This window comes from Sciurus carolinensis, unplaced genomic scaffold (genome assembly GCF_902686445.1).
Source record: "Sciurus carolinensis unplaced genomic scaffold, mSciCar1.2, whole genome shotgun sequence".
Taxonomy (NCBI): Eukaryota; Metazoa; Chordata; class Mammalia; order Rodentia; family Sciuridae; genus Sciurus; species Sciurus carolinensis.
The window spans coordinates 56079-68033 of NW_025920143.1; the positions used below are offsets into that span (position 1 = coordinate 56079).

Below are 11955 nucleotides of genomic sequence, written 5' to 3' on the forward strand. Positions count from 1 at the left end.
CAAAAAGTCTGATTCAAAATGTAGGAACTTTACAAGACTGACTCCCCAAAATAAAAGTTCCCTTTTCCTTTCACTTCACCTAATAGGATGCAGTGACCAGCACCTCCCTAGGTGTTGGGCTTCCTTACTTGCTTGTGTCTAAGTGTGGTTGGGTCTTTTTCTGCTGTTTTAGAATGAGCTTGCTTCAAGAAAAAGACACAAATCATTTCTCAAAATAACCGGCCCCTTTCAATCTCTAATATTCTGTTGCTACTGTGCTTGTCCCATTGAGTAGGTGTTTTGTAGAAATCAAAAGCACAGTAAGGAAAGGGATTGATTACTATATGTTTTCTTGACTTACATCTAAACTTACCTCTGCAATTACATAGGGGAAGATGGTCTTTTTAAAAATGGTGGAAATGAGACATACATGGAAAATAATAAACCTTTTTCTCAAGCTATACACAGAAATTTACTTTTTAGGTTTTTTCTACACCTATCTTCAAAAGCTAAAGCAATCCAACTTCTAAATGAAAACATAGAATATTTTCCTGACATTGGGTTGGGATAGATAAAGATGTCTTATTTCACACAATGCTTTAAACCAAAACAGAAAATTGATAAATCAGAGCTAACTAAAATCTTGAACATCTATCTCATTATCAAAAGTTATCTTTAAGACTAAATACATCAGCTATCAACTAATACAGAATCTGTATAGAGAATATACAAAGAAACCTTACAAATCAATAAATGAAAGACATTTCAATGTTAAAATGAGCAAAAGACTTGAACAAGCATTTCACAAAAGACATTCTAATGAGCAATATACATTCGAAGTGGTGTACAGAACACTACCAAAAATGCATTTTAAAACCACAGACGGATGTTCAGCAAAATGGTTAATAAATTCAAATGGTCATTATCAACTGTTTCTGAAGATACAGAGAAAATGAAACTCTCATGCATATTATTTTTTAGTTCCTTATAAAACCATAACATACACTGACCCAGGATTACAGCCACATGATCAAGAAAAATTAGTTCACTGCCCATGAGTGACAAGAATATTCCTGGCAGCATTATTCCTGATAGCTAAAAATTGGACAAAACACAAATATACATCAACAGAAAAACAAAACATTTTATGATATAATCATACAATGGATAATTATCAGCAATAAAAAATGAACTAGTGCACAGAACAACACAGATAAGCCTCATAAACATGCTGAGAGAAAAAAGCTAGACATAGGGCTGGGTGCGACTCACGGTTACAGCACATGCTTAGCATGCACCAGGCCCTGTCTTCAAGCCCCACAAAACACACACAGGCAGAGCACACAGAAGGACCTGTGCTCCGTGCTTCAGGATCTCGCTGCCCAGCCAGACGGGGCTCCCATGGAGGGAATCGCGCCAGGGGAGAGGAAGCGAGGAGCCCGCACACCTTGAGGCCTGGAAGCGGCACAACACCAACCTGGCCTTTGAGGAGCTGCCTGAGGACGGCACATGTGAGAAGTGAGAACCCTCTGAGGCTCCAGCCAAGGAAGGGTGCAGAGAATGTGGCTTCTGCTCCTGGCGCTGCCACACGGAGGTGCATGAGTAGAAGTTCCTCCTAACTGCATGGCCAGGCACATCCATGGTGCCGAGGTTTAGCCCTCGAGAGCCAGAAGGAGGGGCCGGGAAGGGAGAGGTCGGCCAAGGTGGAGCAGGAGGGGGAGGTAGAAAGTCAGGCGGGCAGAGAGAGCAAGTCGGAGGAAGACAGTGAAGAGGATAGTGAGAAGGAAGTGGAGGAGGAGCAAGAAAACCAGGCAGAGGAAGACAACTAGGAGAGCTGAGGCTGCAGGAGAAACCGAGGCAGAAAGCAAATCTGACCCAGAAATAGAAGTGGAAGCAGAGAGAATGACCAAGAGAAAGTGTCCAGACAATGGGTTTGATTTGAACACCTATTGCCAGTAAGACAGGCAACTCATCTGTGTCCAGTTATCAGTATTCACCAGGACCACCAGCTCTCCACTCTAGAGAAGCCTTCGAGGAACTAAGAGTAAATATTGGGCATTGAGTGCTCAGGCCTAGGGGTCAGGACAGCTGAGTTTCAATTGAGATGACCTAGCAGTAACTACATGGATTTGTCCTTCAAAAGCTAGACTCTTCAACTTGTTGGAAGCTCATTTTATTCATCAAATTTGGTTGAACAACTTTGAGAATCATATGAAGATATGAACTTTAATCTGAGAAAAAAATGCAGTACATACAAAATCTAGTGTATAATTTCTGAAAAATCACAAGCCTCTGGTCTCTGGATCCCAGGCAAAGCATCCCCTGAAAGTTTATGACCCCACTTTGGCCACTCTCCAAAGCATCGCCATTGTTAAAACTAGTACCTTGACTGAGAGTTCTTGGTAAGGGGATCTCTGCCTACTTAGAAACAGGAAACCATGATTTTGTCAAATGAATCCAAGTGGTGATTCCTCTGCAAGGAAGACTCCCTAGGGTAGTGATTTTCATAATGACTCTGTGCTTTGGATTGCTGCTTTCTGGTTCATCATGTGTGAAACTTGGTAGGAGAGTAGAGGGCAAAGGCCAAATGGGGGTAGAAATGAAGGTTCTCAGGTTCTCTGTCTGGGCTTTTTCTTATCTTGGACCTTGCTGGTATCCGGAGAACAGTATTTGGCAAGTAATAGAGTTGAGTAAATGTTTGTTGAAGGAATGAATTTGCAGATGTATTTGTATTGTGAATGCTTACAACAAGCAAGAAAAACTTTTGTTGTTAATCAAGTTGAGAAGTTTGTGTGATCAGCATTTAGTGATCAGAACATTAGTACATGTTGTCATAGTATGATGACTTTTGCTCCCTAAGCCTTACAGTTGCTGGCATTGGGGTAACAAAAATTGTTTTAGTACTGGGAATTGCACCCAGGGGAGCTTTACCACTGAGCCACACCCACAATTTTTTTTTAGTTTTTGAGAAAGAGCCTCGCCACGTTGCTGAGAGTCTTGCTAAGTTGCTGAGGCAGGCCTCTAAATTGTGATCCTCCTTCTTTTGCCTCCCAAGTCTCTAGGTACCATTGCACCTAGTTGGATAACATATTTTGATAATGAAGATCCCTTGTATTAAGATTTTTCCTTTCTTATTCCTCTTATTATTGTAATGCACACATTCAAAAAGAGTGTAAAAACATGCACAGTAACAATTATAGAGCAAATAGTTATATTATCTCCACCCAGGTAAGAAGTAGAATATTACTAGCAATATTGGCACCACTCATGTCCTTTTGCAGTTACAACCATTTCTGTCCCCCATAGGTACACATTATCCTGACTTTGGGGTAATTTCCTTGCTTACCTTTATACTTTCACCAGGTATGTATGCATTCCTAAATTTACTTGAACTTCATGCTATTGGTATTGTTTTTTATTATGCATTCTTTTGAGTTTTGCTTCTTTTTAAAATGTTTGTGATATTCATCCATTGAGTGTGTTTCATTTTCATTATTGTATTGAAATCCATTTGATGAATATGCCACAAGTTACTTATTGACTTATTGTCATAACTGAACATTTTTGGAGCTTTGGAATATTACAGTGTAGCTATAAAATTCTCATTTATGTGTCCTGGGATATGGTTACTTGTGTTTTTCTAATGGACTATTAATCTAGGAGTGAAATTGCTGGATCAGAGACTATGCCTCTTTTCAGTAGTGCTGGATGTTCCCAACTTTTCCAAAGTGGTTTTACCAATTTACACCATCACGAAAAGTATGAATTTCCAGTGCTTTATATCTTCACCACCACTTGTTGTTATAGAGTTTTTAATTTTTGTCAATCTCATGGGTGTTTAATGAATGGCATCTTATTGTGGTTTTCATTTGCATTTCTCTGGTTACTTATGACTTTGAGTATCTTTTGTATTTCCTATTTTTGTGAATTACCCAGTCAGGTCTTTTGCACATTTTCTATTAGATTGTGTATCTTTATTTTCTCATTAATTTACAGGAGTTTTCCACATATTTGTTTTTGATTTCTTTGTTGTTTTATATGGGTTTTCAATATCTTCTAATTGGTGTTTTTCTTTTTATAAAAAAATTGTTCCTTGGATGATGATTTTAACATGCTAAGATTTATCAATTCTTTTTGTTTATGGTTTGATCTTTTTTGATCTTATTCCACTTAGTGTTGATTTTTGTTAAGTGGAAGTAGGGATTGATTTCATTTTTTCCCCATACAGATAAGCAGTTGCTGTAGCAGCATTTATTGAAAAGAACACCTTTAGCCAGGGATGATGGTGCATACCTGTAATCCCAGTGATTTCCAAGACTGAGTCAGGAGATTTGTAAGTTCAATGCCAGGAAGGGCAATTTAGCTGGACCTCATCTGAAAAAAAAAAGCCCTCTATGTACTGATCTGCTGTGCCATCTGTTATCTATCAAGTGTTCTGAGCATGTTTCTTGACTCTTCTCTATATTTTGTAGTATATTCCTTTGTGAACAAGATGTTTTCTCAGTTAACCACACTTTTTAATGTCTGGTAGAATAGGTCCTTAATATTTTGTTCTTCTACCAGAGTGTCTCAGCCAGCCTTATTCTTTACAGTTTGTAAATAGTAGTATAAAAACTTTTTTCAGGATTTTGGGGGTATATTTTGAATATTGTATTGAGTTTATAAACCAATACAGGGAGAATTAATACCATTACAATAAGGAGTATTCTGATCCATTTCTTTAGGTTTTATTAACTCAAAATAATATTTTATAATCTTTTTCCTGAAAGATTTTTTACATTATGAAGTTTATTTTTAGATATTTCATAATTTTATGGTATTGCAAAATGTTTTTAATTTTTGTTTTCTAATTATGTGTAGAAATTTGATTAACTTTTTCATAGTGCTTTTTATGTTAAACTATCTGCTAAATTCTCTTACATATTCTAATGATTTATTTGTAGAATTATTCTACACATGTGATCATATTATCTTGGAAGATGGGCAATTTTTGTTTCTTTCCAATCATAATACCTGCTATTTGATTTTTTTTGCCTCACTGTTCTGGATAGGATCTTCAGTACAATGATGAATAGGGGTAATATTAGATATTACGGCCTTATTCCTTATCTAGGGATAATTTAAATTTCACAAATAAGTGTGCTTTATTTTACAGTTTTTAATAAACATGTTTCATCAGATCAACAAGGTTCTCTTTTAGTCCTAGTTTGATAAGTTTTTCTTAGATATTGATTATCAAATGAGTTTTCTGCATTTGTTGGGATGATCACTCGAATATATACTTTCACTATGTTAATGTGATGAATTATATTAATTGAGTTAAGTTTGTGGTTCACTTAAAATCAGTAATATGCTCACATATCTCTGAAGCCTCTGTCCCTTTGCTTTTTCCACCTGCTATTGGTAACCACTTTTATTAATTCTGCTTATTCAAGTGTTTATTTTTGCAAATAGAGGTGTGTACATATGTATATGGCCTTAGTTCCATCTCTTCATATTAATATGACTTATAATTAAATCAACCTTGCATTTCTGAGATAAGAAAAATTGAGGTATGTCTTAAAAGTATGTATTTTACTACATATAAATTATATGTAAATTATATATATATACATATATATAAATTGTTTCAACCTCCCACAGAGCCTTTGTATTATATCTATCAATTTTACCACTTCAGAAGTCAAAATGGAGAAATTTTAAAGTTTTTTAACTCATTAAATATAGCAATAGCAAATGTATTATATGTTAACATCTTTATGAAAAATAACTATTTTCTAAAACAAAAAATAGTGAAGAGTTGCCTACTGATATTCTCTTTAGTGAGCAGAGTGACATTACATTTTTGCAAGTTTCTTTAATGTCTGCCTTAAAAAAAAAAGACAGCTGGATTCTCAAACCTACTTTTGCATCTAATTTGTTAAAACTCACATGTCATGCAACCTTTGAAACCTCTAGTTTACAATTGTACAAGAAAGCAAGTGGAAAGATGATAGCTTAGAATTATTAAGAAAATAGATTATACCTCAAAACCCTCTTAGATAATAGAAAAGGGGGATTAACATTTGTTGAGCACTTTCTACACAAAACTCCATGCTAGGTGCTTTCCATATACTTCTTTGCTTCTTTCAAGAGATGTTATTGGTTTCTCTCTATCATAATTGACTGAAGGAATTTAGAGAATCACACAGCTATTACGTGGCCAAGCTAAGATCCAGGTCTCTCTTATATATTTCTGTTGACCTTGAACAAATTACTTAATTTTTTTTTATTTGTAAAGTGGGAGTAATTGCTTTCCATTGTCTCTAGGATGATGAAATAATGGATATTAAAGCTTCTGAATAACTCAAAGTCTCTATCAACCTTAACATTTGGCATCCTTTCATAATCATTCCCATGGGTGGTATATGCCTAGAGGCAGTATGGCAGAATGTTTAAGATCACAGATCTAGAACTCAGTTGTTTGAATGCAGTTCTGGGCCTTGTCATTTATCAGCTGGTGAGTTTGTGTAAATTTCTTAATCTCTTTGTACTCAGCTGTAAAATGTGAATGTTGCTGTACATACCTCCTAGATTATACCTGTAACATTCTTAGAACAATGATAGGCATTTGTAAGCTCAATGTGTTGACTTCTAATGTTTTTATGTTTATTTCACTCAATTAAGTGAAGAATTTGAAAGCTGGAAATATAGTTTATAGCTTAACAATTGAAACCAGAGTTTCTCAGAATAGGAGTAGTTCAGTGGAAATATGATTTGGTTTCTGTTAGGGCTAAAAAATTTACACAGATCCATGATGGAATAAGATGACACTAATTAGCATTATTTTAGCAGTCATTCACTGAGCAGTTCCTGTGCATTCAGTCTTAAGTACTTCCAACACACCCTTGGTAATGGATGCACAACAATGTGATTGTGCTTAATGCTACAGAACTGTTACTTTAAAATAGTGTAAAGTAAATTTATTTTATGTGTCATTTAATCTATTCTAACTCATCCTCTCAAAATGCCTATGAAGTCTTATTTGTATTTTATAAGTGAGGAGACAGAGGAATTTAATAACTTGCCAAAAGTCCCAAAGTTAGCTTTCTGCAGTGATCTGAACAGTTGTGCAGCTGTGCTCCTAAGAGGAGACCCTGTGGTACCCTGACTCCTCTAAGGTGCAATTAGGATGGATAAGGTGTGTAAGATTCAAGGACTTGTCATAGATGTAATGAACTGAAAATGTGGGTTTGTTACAAGCTGTGTAACAACCATTTGTTTGGATGTAAAACTTCATTCCTTGATTTATGAATATGACTGTATTAGTAAGAATAAATTTTACATGCCCTAGACATATACACCAATCACCGATTTATCTTACTTTGTCATTTGTTTTTATTTTTAGAGGTCATTTATGAGTTTTTCAAATTTGGTAATGAAATATATTTTGATACTTCCTACTACCACTAAAGTTAATATTCCAGATGTTACATTTTACCTCTGAATTTTAGTTCTTCTGATTGCAGATGACAAGTGCTATACATATTTGTTCTTCAATAGACTTTTTAATTAGTACATCTTTGATTTTCCTTATTAATAAAAGAAGAAGGGTCTAAAAAGCTTTTTTTCCCATTGTACTTTGGTTATTTTTCTTTGGGGGGGGTGTTACTAGGAATCGAACTCAGGGGCACTCAACCACTGAGCCACATCCCCAAACCTATTTTATATTTTAGTTAGAAATAGTGTCTCACTGAGTAGCTTAGTGTCTCAATTTTGCTGAGTCTGGCTGTGAACTCCCAATCCTCCTGCCTCAGCCTCTGGATCCACTGGGATTTCAGGCCCATACCACTGCACCTGGCTGATTATCATTTTAACATTTTATTATGTCATTTTGCTATTTTTGAGGCAATACTCAGGAATAGCAGGGTGATGTGTTTATCTCCTATTCTGCCAGCATTCTGATAAAGGAATTTCTTGAACAGTCAAAATTGTCTTCTGTGATAGAGATACTTCTTTTTGTTTTCTTTTGGTAGTGGTGATTGAACTCAGGAGCACTTGACCACTGAACCACATGCACAGTCTTATTTTGTATTTTATTTACAGAAGAGTCAAACTGAGTTGCTTAGCATGTTCATTTTGCTGAGGCTGGCTTGGAACTCCTGATCATCCTGCCTCAGCCTCCCAAGCCACTGAGATTACAGACATGGGTCACTGTGCCCAGCTGAGAAGCATGTTTCAAACTAGTGTAGTCTATCTTGATTTTTCTTCACACCAGTATTTGAGAAATGATAAATGGTTAAGTTTAGAGATTATAATTTCTTAACATAAGTAAAAACTGCTAATTATGAATATTTAACTTATCATCTTGAAGGTTTTTATAATGCATTTAAAATATAAACTGACTAAAGATCTGATTAAGTTGATAGTCTCAAAATATTTGACCTATGTTGTCTCTGAGAGAAGTACACTAGCACTTTGCCCTTGATCCTAACATTATTATCAATAGTTTATATTATTAATAATAATAAAGTTTATTATATAATTACAGTGTGCCACATACCATACAAGACTTCTCATGTTTTATATAATTTGTTTTATTGTATAATGCTGAAATAGATACAAACACTATTCCAAAATTTTACAGATAAAGGAATAGAGGCACACAGAATTTAAGCTAATTTGCTCATGATGTCATTGCTATTATATAGTACCAACATTTGAATTGGCTCTGGATCCCTCACTAATCTTCACAAGATACAAAATTAAAAAGAATAGTCAACTTGAGCCACATGCAATTACAATTCAAAACATCTTGGTAGGTAGGAGCACTATACTTCTGCAAATGAAAGATTATTAATAGAATTATTAATACAATGTGATAGTATTGAAATTTTGTCTGTGGTTCAACACAAAACCCATTAGGAATGCAGCTTTAAAAAGCAAATTAAATAGCCAGTTGCAGTGGTGCACTCCTGTAATCCCAGCCCTGAGTCAGAATCCAGGACACTAAGTCTCAAATGATCTTTGCTGGTCAACAACATCTCACATATGTTGCTATAATTCATTGCTGGAGGAATGAAGCATTCCTGTATGATTCTGCTGGGAGAAGACTCTGGAAGCCAGCAGCTGGTTTCCTCTGAGTTTTACCTCCTATGACTTTTTTCTTTGCTGATTTTGGATTGTGTTTTCCAGTGTAATAAATCTTAGGAAAGAGGATGACTATATTTTGAGTCCTCTGTGTTCTAACAAATCTTTGAACCTGGAAGTGGTCTTGGGACCTCTGACACAGAGATTAGTGATATTCTTGTTTGTGAGAAGGCAGAATTAGGAGCAGTGGATGGGGATTATAAGAAATAGTTGATTGACTGTCAGGATAATTTTTTGCCACTTAAACTTTCTTCAGTAGTGAATCAGGCTGCTTTGGGTTAGCATATTGCTCCACTGCTTAAAATATCCTAACAAACTGGGCAAGGAATACACCAGAAGAAATGTGCACATTGAGTACAAGAAGAGTGGATCAATGTTTTGGATGTTTTACTTAAAAATCTGATTTCGCAAACAATATCTAAACAGGTTCTCATGATATGAAAATCAAATAGCATACAGTTTTTATAAGCTCCCCCTGATTGTTTGATTCCTTGAGCCTATCAGTCCTCTTTCTGGACATAGGAATATCTTGTATAGAATTCAGTGTGAGAAGAGACAGAAAAACAGTGTTTTAGCATACCATGTAGTTAATAGACATGATCATGGCTTGGGTTATCGCGTTCCCTCTGGCCGCAGAGAGAGACACGACAAACATCTGAAGCTTTGGAAGTTTATTATGCACAGTCCCTCTCCTACACTTCTCTTACTCCCAGCTTCCGCACACTCCCAGCTTCTCTTCTCTCAGCTTCTTCTCTCAGCTTCTTCTCTCAGCTTCTTCTCTCAGCTTCTGCGCACTCCCAGCTTCTTCCGCCCTCAGCTTCTTCCGCCCTCAGCTTCTTCCGCAGCCTGCTTCTTCCGCAGCCTGCTTCTTCCGCAGCCTCCCCTTCTTCCGCAGCCGCCGCCTCTCTCCCACCCACCAGGCTTATATACACTTTAACCAATCAGGGGGGGGGCACTCGAGGTAAACCGCGGACAGCTGCAGGCATAGAATAGGTACACGAGGGGGGCATGCTCTAATCACATCGTTAACTAGCCAATCATTGGAATTCGCTGGTTGTTTACTGTATAGCTGGCCGCTTTTGGCTCAGCGTCAGGCGCCATCTTGACCGTGCCCAAGGCTGGGGGTCCTGGAAACCCCGACAGATCCCCCTTCTTTATTATTAAACTAAGGCTCGGGACCGTGTCTGTCTTAGGTTGAGTGGTCAGCATATGTCCTTACCCGTCATCAGAGCCTGCAGAGCATGCTGCAGCTCCTGTCTTAGGTTGGTACACAGCCACCTCCTTCATTACCCGTCTTTGACTACCGGTCCAGCATCAAGAGCCATACTAATGGGGGGCTGTCGGCCTTTAGGGCGGTCATGGCCTGATGAAAGATAATTTGATCTCTCTATTGGCTAGCTCGTAGATGCATGCCAAAACGAATGAAGAGAAGGAGGCCAAGGCAGAGGAGTACCACCATAGCTCCTAAGCCTGCCTGCTGTTTGACAAATCTATAAATAGAAGAAAAACCATATAGCCATATTAAATACAGAAACAATATACATCCCAGTAGTGTTACAATACGGGCAACACAAAACAGCTCTCAGGGAATAAACGCATCCCAATCCCAAAAGTTCTTGCAAGGTATCCACTTGTTCTTATAATGAGTCCACTCTCTGATAGAGTCTCTATGGTCTGCAAGGCTGCAGCTGCATTCTCGGCCAAATGATCGTTGTTATGATTGTGTCAATGCTGCTACTGCAAGGACTGTGATGACAATGATCACGGCTGTTGCAATGTCAAAGCCTCTTCTGTTTCTTGATAATAGCACTGGCAATTCTATATCTGCAACAGAAACTAGGACTGGTAGGAAGATAGAAATGTGCATCAAATTGCACGGGTGGCAAAAGAACCATTCCAGCATTGTGAGAGATAGCACACGGTTAGTGAACAGTTAAGAGGTGTTATTAGAAATGTTAGTTGGTAGAAACATAAAAGGGAGGAAATACACAAGCTGACGTGGGAGGAAAAGCAATATCACAGCTAGGGTCAGCAGAACGAGTTGCTCTACTCTGGGTCTGATTTGTAGTATGATTCCAATGGCAAAGTGCAAAAATTCCTCCTGTTAAAGCAAAGAAAGGCTAAAGATATCCTTGTCACCAAAAACAGCACGACCTGAAGAATCATCAGTAGAATTGACAGGCTTGTAGAGGAATTGGTGAAAAACAAGAAAAGAAAGGATAAAAAATGTGTTAGTTAGAAATGAAAAATATGGCCAGGCTAACAATGGCCCATAGGTTCCGGGTTTGCCTTTCCGTCTGAGTTTTTGTTATTGGAGGAAGGCTCAGGCTCGCCATTGCGAGGAGGAGCAGCATCACTTGCATGCTGCTTTCCTTCAACAGTAACCAATTTGCACTCATTAGCCCAACGTGTTTCCCTTCTGCGCCTTGGGCAAAGTCCTGGGGCATAAGGTGTAACAGATTTTACTATAGTTATCTCTTATCTTTTGTTAGGGCATTATCTCCTTGCTGCTGATTTTGTGCATCTATTGAAGCGTATTGGCCTTCTCCTATTAACATTTCTATCGGGAAACCTTGCCACTATGTTTCTGCAAGCAGTTTCAACAGCTATTTCTTGCCACTGAGCTCTCCAATTAGACATTGTTCTCCAGATAACACTGTTCTGCATAGCTGTCTCCAGTAGTCTTAACTGCCTCTTTAAAGTTTTTCTAATGGTTGATGGTATCTCCATTTGCTCCTCAAATACGGGCAGGTTCTACAGATTTTGAAGCTCTTTTTATTAGGCTTAGGTTTCTCCTACCTTTTTCCCCTTGTTCTTAAGTTTTCACTACCACTTGGTTATTCCTTT

General features: G+C 37.5%; 1 pseudogene; it reads left to right on the top strand.

Moving 5' to 3' along the window:
• Positions 1-2041, top strand: part of LOC124974315 (tripartite motif-containing protein 44-like) — a 35426-nt pseudogene extending 33385 nt beyond the window's left edge.
• The last annotated feature ends 9914 nt before the right edge of the window (positions 2042-11955 follow it).